We start from the raw sequence: 12,548 nt of genomic DNA, 5'->3' as shown, positions 1-12,548 counted from the left end.
GCAGTGTCTCTCTTGAGCTGATTGCACCCTCTCACTAGTTTTCTTATTAACAAAAGATCTAAGTGAAATCTTTGACATGTGTTCATTTTACATTTGTATGAGTCATGATGTTGCCATTTTGGAAATTATCCTTTAACAGCAACTTGTAGTTCACAGTACAGATGAGCTCCCCAAGGGGGAGGGAAGGGGCTCACTTGACCTGATCTCAAGGACTGGGACTGGGTGACAGAGATAAAAACTGGCCTCCTGTTCCTGGAGGTAGGGGGCCAAGTTTTGCACAGGGTATGGAATGGGGAATTGTGCCATACCCCCAACCTGGGGGTGCAGAATGACCTGCGGGGTAGCCCCCCCCCACACACACACACACATTGTTTTCCACCTCTGTACTGTAACTGATTCAGATTCAAGATATAGCCAGCTCACCACCCCAGGTCTTCCTGGCCAGCGGTGGCCTGGGTGGGTCTATTCAGTACACACAGGTGCTAAAATGCCACCATAGGCCTCCTGGGCAGTTGTGCCGGTCACACCTGTGAGCAGGGCTTTATTTTGAGGCAGATTATTTCAACTCTTGAGTTTCAACTTCCTTGTCTATAAATGCAGGAAATTCTGGACCCTGCCTTACAGTGGGGTGGGGAAGATTTAATGCAACAATGGACATGAAGCTCTTCAAATATCCCAGTACAGAGGGGGATGCTCAAGAAACATCAGTTGTCAGTCATTAGTTCTCTTGCTTTGCAAAACTTCTAGTGGCAGGTCTTTGGAAAGGATGCTTGGGACCCCTTCTAGATGGGAACGTATCAGCCCCTACTTACTCTATTCTTGGCTATGATTCCCAGCAAGTGCTCCCTGGGTGATGGATCAGCGAGTCAGATCCCCAGCCATTGGGGACGCAGAGGCTTGCTCTCTCTCTGGCATCCCCATACTGCCACCCAGAGGGTCTTGGGGCCCAGAGGACAAAAGGCGACTTTCTGAAGGGTAACAGTGTCCTAGGGGGATGTCACCTCTTTGGACTTTGGTTTCCCCACCTGCCCGATGGGTATTTTGGAGCTAGAGATTGCTGAGGACCCTCACAGCCACCTTTTAGGGAACAGATGGTCTCCAAGAGCATAACAGCTGGAAGCTGAAGCTCCCTTGGGCCAGGCCCTGCTTTCTAGTGTGAAACACAGCAGACAAGACTGGGGAAGCACCCTCTCCCATATCATGAGAAGTCACCCAGTGGCTTGCGTGGCAGAGTTGACCAAGAGCCCTGGTCCCCAAGTTTCTTGGATCATGAGGAGAGTTTGGTCCAGGTCCCTCCTGAGACATGCCCAGGGAATAGGGAGGGGCTGGGGGATGGACTCAGGGACCCAGCCTTGGCCCTGACTTCCGTTATGATCTTGGCATGCTCTGGCCTCCAAGGAGATGCCCCATTGGGTCATGAGGGGGTAGGGGGAGGTGGGTTTGCTCTGTGATCTGTGCATGGTAAAAGACCGAAGCCCAAGTCAAACCAGCTGAAGGCCAAGCGCCCTGCTCAGGTGACTGCAGAGACCCAGACCTAGAGGGCCTGGGGCGGGCACATGGTTTTGAAGGACACCACTTCTCACTGGGAGTCAGCTTTGCTTTTCTTTGACACTGTCGCCCTCAGCAGGCTCTCCTTGTGTGGTGGCTGCTCCACCTAGCTAGCAACCCCAAGGGACAGAGAAGCCTCCTTCCCAGAGTCCCAGCTTTAGGTTATGGGACCTGTCTTGGGTCACATGCCCCTTCCTGATCTGTGGCCAAGATGACAGGTTGCCCTGCTTGGCCTTGGGCCCACTCCTGGAGCTTTGGGAGAGTAAAGCTGGGAGACAGTTAGCCCCATAAAAAACCACATGCAGGGCCACCCGGTGGCGCAGCGGTTGAGCGCTGGGGTGAGGGTCCCACATGGCGCGCAGACCTCTCCTGCTGCCCGCTGCACCCTCAGCAGTGTACTTCGGTCCTTCTGCCTGTTCTGCTCCCTGCTCTGGCTCTGGTGAATTCTCTCACCCTCCCGCACTTCTGACTGTACCCAGTGCTTTTATAAATAAGTAAAAAAAAAAATCTACACATCAACAAAAAGAAATATAAAAAACATATGATAATATCCACAGATGCTGAGAAAGCATTTGACAAAGTACAACACCCATTTATGATAAAGGCCCTTGAAATTCTTGGGATACAAGGAACATACCTCAACATCATAAAGGCCATCTATGACAAGCCAACAGCCAATATCATTCTCAATGGTGAAAAGTTGAAAGCATTCCCATTAAGATCTGGAACAAGACAAGGATGTCCACTCTCACCACTGCTTTTCAACATAATACTGGAAGTCCTAGCCAGAGCAATAAGACAAGAGAAAGACATACAAGGAATCCAAATAGGCAAGGAAGAAGTCAAACTATCACTATTTGCAGACAATATGATAATATACATAGAGAACCCCAAAAACTCCACAGAAAAACTAATTAAACTAATCAGTCAGTTTAGTAAAGTGACAGGATATAAAATCAATGCACAAAAATCAGTAGCCTTCCTATACACAAACAATATGTCTGAAGAAGAAGAAATCAAGAAAACCATTCCTTTTATTATCAAAACAAAAAAAAATCAAATACTTGGGAATAAACCTAACAAAGAAGTAAAGGACCTATACAAAGAAAACTGTAAAACACTGTTAAAAGAAATAGAAGTAGACACAAAGAAATGGAAAGACATCTCCTGCTCATGGATTGGAAGAATTAACATTATCAAAATGGCCATCCTACCAAAAGCAATCTACAGATTCAATGCTATTCCAATTAAAATCTCAATGTCATTCTTCAAAGAAATAGAAAAAATTATTGATGAAATTCATATGGAGCCACCAAAACCCTGAATAGTCAAAACCCTTCTGAAAAAAAAAAAAAAGAAGGGAATGGAGGCATCACACTCCCAGATTTCAAACTATACTACAAAGCCATAGTCATCAAAACTGCATGGTATTTGGGACCAGAACAGACACATGGGCCAATGGAACTGAACAGAAAACCCAGAAATAAAACCACAGATTTTTTGTCAACTAAAATGGTCAACTAATCTTTGACAAAGGAGCAAAGAATATGCACTGGAGCAAAGAAAGTTTGTTCAATAAATGGTGCTGGGAAAACTGGGTCGCTACATGCAAAAGAATGAAACTTGACCACTACCTCACACCATGCACAAAAAACAACTCAAAATGGATTAAAGAACTAGACATAAGACCTGAAACCATAAAATATATAGAAGGAAATACAGACAAAACACTACATGACATGCACCTCCAAGATATCTTTACAGACACATCACCCAAAGCAGTGATAGTGAAGGCAAAGATAAACAGCTGGGACAACTTCAAATTAAAGAGCTTCTGCCCAGCAAAAGAGACAATAACCAAAACAAAGAGAAACCCCACCAACTGGGAGAACATTTTTGCACACAACACTAATGATAAAGGACTGATCGCAAAAATCTACAAAGAGCTGAGGAGATGCCACAAAAACAAAGAAAATAATCCAGTCAAAAAATGGGCAGAAGAGCTAAAAAGAAACTTCTCCAAAGAGGAAATACAAATGGCCAACAGGCATATGAAAAAATGTTCAATATCACTTGTCATCAGGGAAATGCAAATCAAAACTACAATGAGATACCATCTCACACCAGTGAGAATGGCACATATTAAACAAACTAGCAACAACAAATGTTGGCAAGACTGTGGAGGAAAAGGAACTCTCCTTTACTGCTGGTGGGACTACAAACTGGTCCAACCACTATGGAAAGCTGTGTGGAGATTCCTCAACCTACTAAAGATAGAGCTTCCATATGATCCAGCAATTCCACTCCTAGGTATTTACCCAAAGGGCACAGAAACATGAATTCCAAAGAGCACCTGCACCCCTATGTTTATAGCAGCTCTATTTACAATAGCTAAGCTTTGGAAACAACCCAAACGCCCAAAAATAGATGATTGGATCTAGAAGATGTGGTACATATACACCATGGAATATTACTCAGCATTCAAAAAAGATAAGCACATGCAATTTGCAGCAACATGGATGGTGTTGGAAGGGATCATGCTCAGTGAAATAAGCCAGAAAGAAAAAGAAAAATACCGGATGGTCTCACTCATAGCAGGAATCTAGAAAACCTAAATAAGGGACCAGGAAAGAGAATAACTATAAGAAAGAAAAAATCAAAATCAACAAACAGCTATGAACCAGAGACTATGGGGGTGGCGGGGAAAGGAGAGATTGGGGTCAAAAAAAGGGGGTTGCAATTGTATGGGGAATATAAAAATAAAATTTAAAAAAGAATTTAAAAAAAAGGAACCACATGCATTGGGGTGTGCTATGATGTGTGATCCTAAGAAAACGGAGGGTGATGTTTCACAGAAGAAGGGAGGGGTGCTAAGTCGACAATAGGAATGCCTGCTTCCTACAAGAGGCTACCCACAAACCCTTACATCAAACCACTGGAAGAATGGTCCTGGTCAGGGGGCCCCAGCACACCCCTGAGCCACCTAAGCTCTAGGAAGGGGTGGGGGTTAGGGCACAGGCCAAAGAGAAGGCCCCCCTCAGTCTGACTCACACTTCAATCAGATTGGTGCAGACACTGTAATTCAGGCACTCCTGCTGCAGACTTTCAGGAGACAGGAGGGACAAGTCAAATCCCTGGACACAGTCATTGCCTGGGGTGGACCCGAACTGAGCGTGTGGGTCAGAACCAGAGACCTAAGACCTCGAGACGAGCTGGTGCGGCGGCCTATCACACGAGCTCCACCTACAATAACTCTGGGGCCTTGGGAACCAAACCCCTGGCCAGAGATGCCAGCAACGTGACTGAGGCTTCCTGCTTCTCCAGCTGGGGGAGGAAAACATCACGGATGTGACTGGGGACCCAGGGCAGGCCTGGAAACCATGAGCTGGACCGACCACCTGCTGGAGTCTGTCCCCATCGGGAACTTCACCGACCCTGGCGGGGAGCAGGGTTCCCAGCGCCAGAATTATAAGACGCAGAAGCAGCATCATGTGACGGTCGTCAGAATGGACGGGACAACCAGTGTGCACGGCGATGCAATGGGACCAAAATGAGGACAAAATGGGGCCATGTCTTACCCCACAGGAAGCTCCAAAATCAAGGAGTCCAGAGAGCACGCCCCCCCGCCCCTGTAGGCTCCCAAGCAGCTCTGCCTCGCCACCTGCCTCACAGTTGCTCCTGGGGGGCCGAGCAGCCTGGTCTGCCGCGCTGCAGGAGCCCAGGGCCTCCCCCAGGAAAAGGACAAGGTTCCAGGAAAGAGACAAGGCCCGTGGGCCGACCCGCGGTCTAGGGCTTGCAGCAAGGGAGGAGAGGGGGTGTCGGAGCCGGGGAGGGGACACAGGCGAGTGGGGTGAGGTGCATGGGTGGATTATTGGTGGGAGGGCCCCACCTAAGGGGAGCAATGACTATAGAAGGATGACCCACGATGTAAGAAAATAAATAAATTTAAAAAAACTGAATATACTAAAAATGTTGAATCGCACACTTTAAAGGGGTGAGTATATGGCATGTGGATTATACCTCAATAAACCTGTTAACAAAAAAATAAAATAAAATACAAACCAATAAATTAAAATACAAAGGCTTAGGCACTCTCTACCCACCATTTGGAGGTATTCGGTTTCAGGCAGTAGTTACCCCTCAGCTACCAGAAATTCTGCCTTCGGGGACAGATTAAAAGCTAGTTTTTACTAAAATGTCACCCTCTTCCAGAAGCGGTTAAACGTTTTTGCAGTAGAGGTTGTCTAAAGAAGGAAAAACCTTGCTGGAAATGATTTAATCTAATGGTGGGATTTAGGGCACCGTGACAAAATGTCGGGGGAAATTGGGTGGGGGGGGCAACTTGCAAGCACACAAAGGAGCTAGCTGCACAGAGGTAGCCCAGGAAGAAAGGGAAACCTCCCTCCCATCTTTGGTCTCCATGCTGAGCAGAGGGCCCTCCCAGGCACATGAGAGATCCAGGCTTTTCTGTTGCCTTCCTCTGAGGGATCTGTCTGTCCAGCTGTCAGCCTGTCACTTCAGCTCTGCTCCAAAGGGATTGTGTAGGTGTGTATTCATCAAGCAACAATTTCTAACACTGAGGATCTTTCTAAAGAGGGAGGTCTATTCTTCTGGATGATTAGAGATAAGTTCTGTGTGGGAGGGTCAGAGGGGAAGCTTCAGGAAGAAGATGGGCCAGGTTAGAATATTAGAAGAATCATCACCTCCTCTTCCATCTACTTACCCACTCACCCATCACCGGACCATTCACCTGCACACCACCCACAATTCATCTGTCCGCCTACATAACTGGTGACTGCTGTGGATCCGGCGTATGCCATGCCTTGGGAGCACAGAAATGAGTCATGCCCACCCCCTGCTTTTTAAGTCCTCTCAGTCTAGCTGGAGAGACATCCACAGACATCTCACTGCGTCATTCTGTGATCAATTATGACAGTGACATTTTAACTGAGTGATGACAGATGGATCTGCTAGTGTTTACCCAAAGAGAGGAGGGAGGGCATTCCTGCAAGAGGGAACAGCATGGGTGATTTCTGGGAGGTGCAGGAAAGAGGAATGTGGTTGAAGCACAAGGTGGATGGAAGGCCAAAGCAGGGGCTGACATTGGAAAGCTGAGCAGGAGCCTTTAATTCCTGGCCCTGGAAAACCCAGGTTGACATTTGAGCAAAAGACCAGCACCAGACCAGAGAGTGTGGTCCAAGACCTGCTGGCTAACTGGCACTTGCTACAGTACCCTTGGAGACATGAGTGCGAAGCCCAACCTGCAATTCTAAGAAACAAAAGACTCCAAACCTCAGGAAGGAGGTTTCTACAGGAACTGCCCCAGAGATGCATGGACGGATGGGTGGATGGATGGATGGATGGATGGATGGATGGAGGGATGCACAGACAGCTGGTTGGTGCACAGATGCAGTCGTGAACCCTAGTCTATGCTATAGCTCTGGTGACAAGTGCCAGGGATACAACTTGGTCAGGATCATTACACATGCACAGCCCAAAGGAGCCTACTTTGCAGGCCTGGAGGGTGTAGACACATGGCAAGGCTGGGGCCGTGGCACTACTGAGCCTCTCTACCAGGAGGAGGAGGCCGCTGCCAGCTGGGGCTCAGAGAATTTCCTTGAGGAACACAGTTTCTGAATTTTCCTGAGTGTAGCTGAATTTTCACTCTAAGAATCATACTAGGCCTCTTGGCAGGGAATGAGATTCAGCAGGACAATCAGAGATGCGCCCTGGGGAGGAAGGCCCTGGCAGGGGCCAGGGCTCAGTGACTGAACAAACCCCCATTCTGCAGCCTTCCAGGTGTCAGGCCCTGTCAGGGAAAGCCCAGAGCTTGGACAGGTCAATGTGAGGTTGTACAGTCTGCCATAGGGACCTAGGATAGGGGTGCCAGTGTGCTGGGAGCCACCGGGGTACCAAGAGCTGTGGAGAGGCCCAAGCTGGCTCTAGGAGGAAAAGGAGCAGCAGCTTACAGAAGCCTAGTGCAACAGGGCTGGGGGTGAAGGGCCTCACCATCCCCACCTAAATTCAGAAAGTCCTCTGGGCAACCCCATCCCACGCACTATCCAGGCAGGCACAGGCCGGCATCACCCACCCCGCACTCACCCTCACCCTCACTATTTGGCTGGTTGAGGTAGTCTTTTAGGCAACACTTGCTAGACATTGCCTAGAGGCCCAGCTTAGCCCACCACAGGCAGCAGGAGCCCCAGAAGAGACAAAAGGGCCTAATGAAGAGACAGGCACTTCTGTGTGTGATGCCTCTGAAGCCTTATCTGCCCAGTATGTGGAAATCCCAGAGGCAGGAGGTGGGAAAGTCTTCTTCCACCCCAGAGGTGAGAGTAAGCTGGATCTTGAAGGGAAAGTGCACGATCTCAAGGGTGAGATGGGAAAGAAGGGCATTCCCAGTGGACGACCAGCGCAGGAAAGGCAGGGAGGTAAGCAAAGCAAAACTGAGAGGTGGGAATGAGGTGTTGTGACAGGGACTGACTCGGACACACAGCGGCTGGACCAGGGAAGATGAAGCCCCTTTGGGCCGAGAACTCACTCCCTGAGCGTCCTCGAAGGAAACACAGGTATGGGGGTTCTCTTATTCCTCACCTCAATCTAAGATCTTACTGCACCACTCTACAGAGAAAGCTAGGGCAGGGAGAGAAAGAAGTCATCCTTCAGACACAAGCACATGTGTGTCCTGACCAGGAGTTCTGTCTCCAGGCAGGGAGGACACTATCCTTCTCCTGTTGGGGCTTGGTTGGGCCAGGGTGGGTTAGGGGACAGGTCCAGTGTCTGCTGCACATACCTCACCTTGTAATGTCAGCTGCTGTGATTTCCAGTTCTCATCCAGCTACCAGCTCATGGGGGGAAATTCAAGGAAATCACAACCTGTCTAAAGCTAAGTTTCTCCACCTGTTTAATGGTGTTAGTGATGCTGTAGGCTCAAGACCACTTCGTTAGAAGTTTCAAAGAGTTCTTGAACCTGGAGCAAATGCTGAAAGTGTTGTCAAAGCCCTCCAACCAGAAGCCCTTAGGAATACACCCGTGGTTGAATAAGTTGGAGTTACTGCTCATTGCAACAATAGAGAGTGCACACTGTGGGGTACCCCCTCTCCTAACCCCACCCCCAACCCCCACACCCGTGAGAATATCTCAGTAAGAAGGTGTTAGAAAGGACTTCTAGGGCCTCCCTGGTGGCGAAAGGGGTTAAGCATAGCACTATGAAGATATCCACAGCCACTGCAGCAAGAGTTTGATCCCCGGCCAGGGAGCTGACCCACATGGTGCAGCAGACCTCTCCTGTCTTGCCTACCGCTCCCCTCAGCAGTGTATTCCAGTAGCTCTGCCTGTTCTGCTCCCCACTCTGTCTCTGATGAATCTTTTCAACCCCCGCACCTCTGGCCTGTACCCCAGCTCTTGTATGCATAAATAAATCTTTTAAAAAAAGGACTTCTAGGGTTTGGGTTAGTGGTAGGTGACTTGAGGGAGGGTTGAAGGAAGCAGGGCTTTGCACCAGATTGGAAATGGGGTGATTCTCTGTTTGGGTACCCTAATAAATCTCAACTAGAAAGAAGGAGGTCTGGTTTGGGGTAAAGAAACAGCACTTAACCAGGCTAGGGGATTATTTGGTCATTTGTGTGGGGTGGAAAATGTGTGTGTTCTCTGTTCACACATGACTATGGAGCAGTCTTGCTCTTTTTTTAAGATCATTTATGCGTACAAGAACTGGGGTATAGGCCAGAGGTGTGGGAGGTGAGAGGATTCACAGAGACAGCGTGAGGAGCAGAACAGGAGGATCTACTGAAATCCACTGCTGAGGGGAGCAGCGGGCGAGACAGGAGAGGTCTGCTGCGCCATGTGGGTCAGCTCCCTGGCCGGAGATCAAACTTGTCCTGCAGTGGCTGCAGATAGCTTCATAGTGCTAAGTCTTAACCCCTTGGGCCACCAGGGAGGCCCCGGAGCAGTCCTGCTCTTGACTCATCAAGGTCACAGAGTAGTCTTATCTGAAGTTCAGTGAAATTGTTCCCACTCACAGGAAGATACCAAGGTTTGGCTGTGAATGCCAGGCCAACTTCTGGGTAGGGGGCTGCTTTTCTCTCTCTCCTTGTGTTCCTAAGGAGAGGGCTTTTATCAGATTTCCTGGGAGATCTGGCATCCGACAAAGAAACAAATGTTCAATCTCAAAAACAGCCTGTAGCTGACAGGTTTTGAGTCACAGCTACCTACCCAGACATGCCTTTCATGTAGCTTATCACACCTGACCTCAGCTGCTACTTCTGTGAAATGGGCGGCTCCCGCGACAGTATCAAGGTGTGTGGGGGAGAGCATAGCTCCCCAACAGAGCTTCCAACAATGCTGGTGAAATTAAATCACTCTGTAAAAACCAGTCCTTGTGAAATTAAATCTCTCAGTCTTAAAACCAGCATGGGTTATTGAATGGCAGCAAGAAAGGCTGGTCGGTTTCTCTGGTGAATAGCAGTTTTTTCTTCTCCTTTGTGCTTTTTAAAATGTCCTTTTGTTAAAAGCCCAGGGGAGGGGAATTTGGCATCTAACAAAAAATGCATACGGGTTTCTCTTTTCCCCAGCAAGCCTGCTTCCAGCAACTTGCCTGAAAGATACAAGTCCCACAATGTGAAAACACATATGCCTGTGGTTATCCCCGGCAGCACGGCTGATCATTGCAAAATATGGGTATCAATGTCAGTTCCCATACATAGGCAGTGATTGAATAAACCGTGGTACAGTCGTACAATGGAGTCCTACGCACCTGTAAAAAGATCAAGGAAGAAATGGCAGGACCTGAGAAGAAGTGGTTTCCAGGACATACTGGTAAGTGCAAAAAGCAAAGTGCAAAGAAAGTCTACAAAGTCCAAGCCTTCCTGTAAGAAACATGATGCTATAAGGAAACATGCGTCTAGCTGTTTATCTTTACAAAAGGAAACATGGGAAGGATACACCAGCAACTCTTAATGCTGGTGGCCTAGAGGGGTGAGTGCAACCGGCTGCAAGGAGAGGACACAGAAAAACACTTCTCTGAGTATATGTGTTGGTGCAGTTCTGACTTTTGAAAGCATATTAATGTTTCACATTCTTAAAAATAAATAAAATTAACCAGGCTGGGGAAAATCCTAAAACAGAGTACAAACAGAAACACGTGAGCCTTAACTGTATTTCAAACACAGCCTCAATTGCGGGGCATCAGTGAGAAGAACCAACCATCTAGCCCCCTGTAACTTTTCAACACAGCATCAATCAGGCTAAAGGCAAAAAGGACTGTAACAAATATTGATCTCTAGTTGTCTAGACTTGTCTTCCACAGTGGGAGTGGTTAGTGAATCTGAAACTAGTGAATGTGTATCCTAGGATTGAGCAATTAAGTAAAATTCTTGAGGGTAATGAGAGTCGGGTTTCTCACTGCTGAGGGGAACCACAAACACAGAAAAGAAGAAGGCTAGGGGGATCTCTCTGGTGTTGAACTAGTATTGTAGATGTCAGCAGGAACTCAGGGATTTTAGTATAGTAAGTATAAAGAGAGACGTGTGTATGTATGTACAATTGTGTGTATTGAGTTCACTGCACATTCACACCCCTATTTATGTCCTAACTAAGTCCACTGAGAGGGCCTAGAATCAGCAACACTACAGAGCACTGAGCACTTTCTAGTGCCCAGATCCTTGGTTTTCTAAACGCCATTCTCCACTAAAAGAAAATGAGTCTTCTTGGGAAAAAGGACTGATGGCAGGGCCAGGACTGGGGAAGCACGAAGTAAGTTTGAAACATCCTGATGTGATTCAAAAGAAAGATGTGCTCAAAAAATGATAGAGGCATGTCAAAAGGACACAGGAGCCAGTTTGACCCTACAGGTCAAATCTGGAACAATTTGAGCATTTAAATAAACAAAGATGGTTCTTTTCCACAAAGGATGCTGGGAAAACTGGATATCCACATGCAAAAGAGAGAAGTTGGACCCTTACCTTACACCATATATAAAACTGAACTCGACATGGATCTAACATCTACATGTAAGGCCTGCAACTATAAAAGTCTTTTGTTTTATTTTATATATTTTTTACATCATTCTTCATTTTTGTACAAAGTATGTTTTCTCCTCTCAGGTGTAGTCCCCGTGAAATTCCCACCACCCATTCACTCGTGCGCTATCACCATAGTCCCTTGTGCTCTTTCCACCCTTGTTTTGATCCTTCTCTCCCCTCCTCCCCTAAAGAATGTCTCTGATTTATAGTTGCCTGTTGGCTTTATTTTTAATTTATTATAATTATGGTTTTCTCTTGATCCCTTATTTGGTTCCCCTACATCCCTCCTATAAGTGAAACCATCCAACATTTTTCTTTTTCTTTCTGACTTATCTCACTGAGCATAATTCCTTCCAGCTCCATCCATGTTGCTGTGAATGGCATGAGTTTATCTTTTTTGATTGCTGAGTAATATTCCATTGTGTATATGTACCACATCTTCTTGATCCAGTCATCTATTTTTGGGCATTTCGGTTGTTTCCATACCTTGCCTATTGTAAGTAGTGCTGCAATAAACATAGGGGTGCAGGTGTCGTTTTGAAGTAATGTTTTTGTGTCGTTTGGGTAGATACCTAGGAGTGGAATTGCTGGATCATATGGAAGCTCCATTTTCAGTAGTTTGAGGAACCTCCACACAGCTTTCCATAGTGGTTGGACCAGTTTGCATTCCCACCAGCAGTGTAGGAGATACAACTAACTATAAAACTCTTAGAAGAAAACATCAGGGAAACCTTCGTGACATTGGACTTGGTGATGATTCCTTGGACATGACACCACAAGCACAAGCAGTAAAAGAAAAAAGTTAAGTTGGGGGCCTCCCCGGTGGCGCAGCGGTTGAGCGCTGGGTTGTGAAGCTGCCTGCAGCCTCTGCGGCGCCAGTTCGATCCCCAGATGCTCCCCGGCCACCTGAGGAGTGTCCCGCATGGTGCGCAGACCTCTCCTGCCGCCCGCTGCTCCCCTCAGCGGTGTACTTCGGTT

This window comes from Talpa occidentalis, unplaced genomic scaffold (genome assembly GCF_014898055.3).
Source record: "Talpa occidentalis isolate TD23 unplaced genomic scaffold, MPIMG_talOcc4v2.1 talOcc4.15, whole genome shotgun sequence".
Classification (NCBI taxonomy): domain Eukaryota; kingdom Metazoa; phylum Chordata; class Mammalia; order Eulipotyphla; family Talpidae; genus Talpa; species Talpa occidentalis.
The sequence above is the reverse complement of the archived record's forward strand: the minus strand, read 5'-3'. Positions refer to the sequence as shown.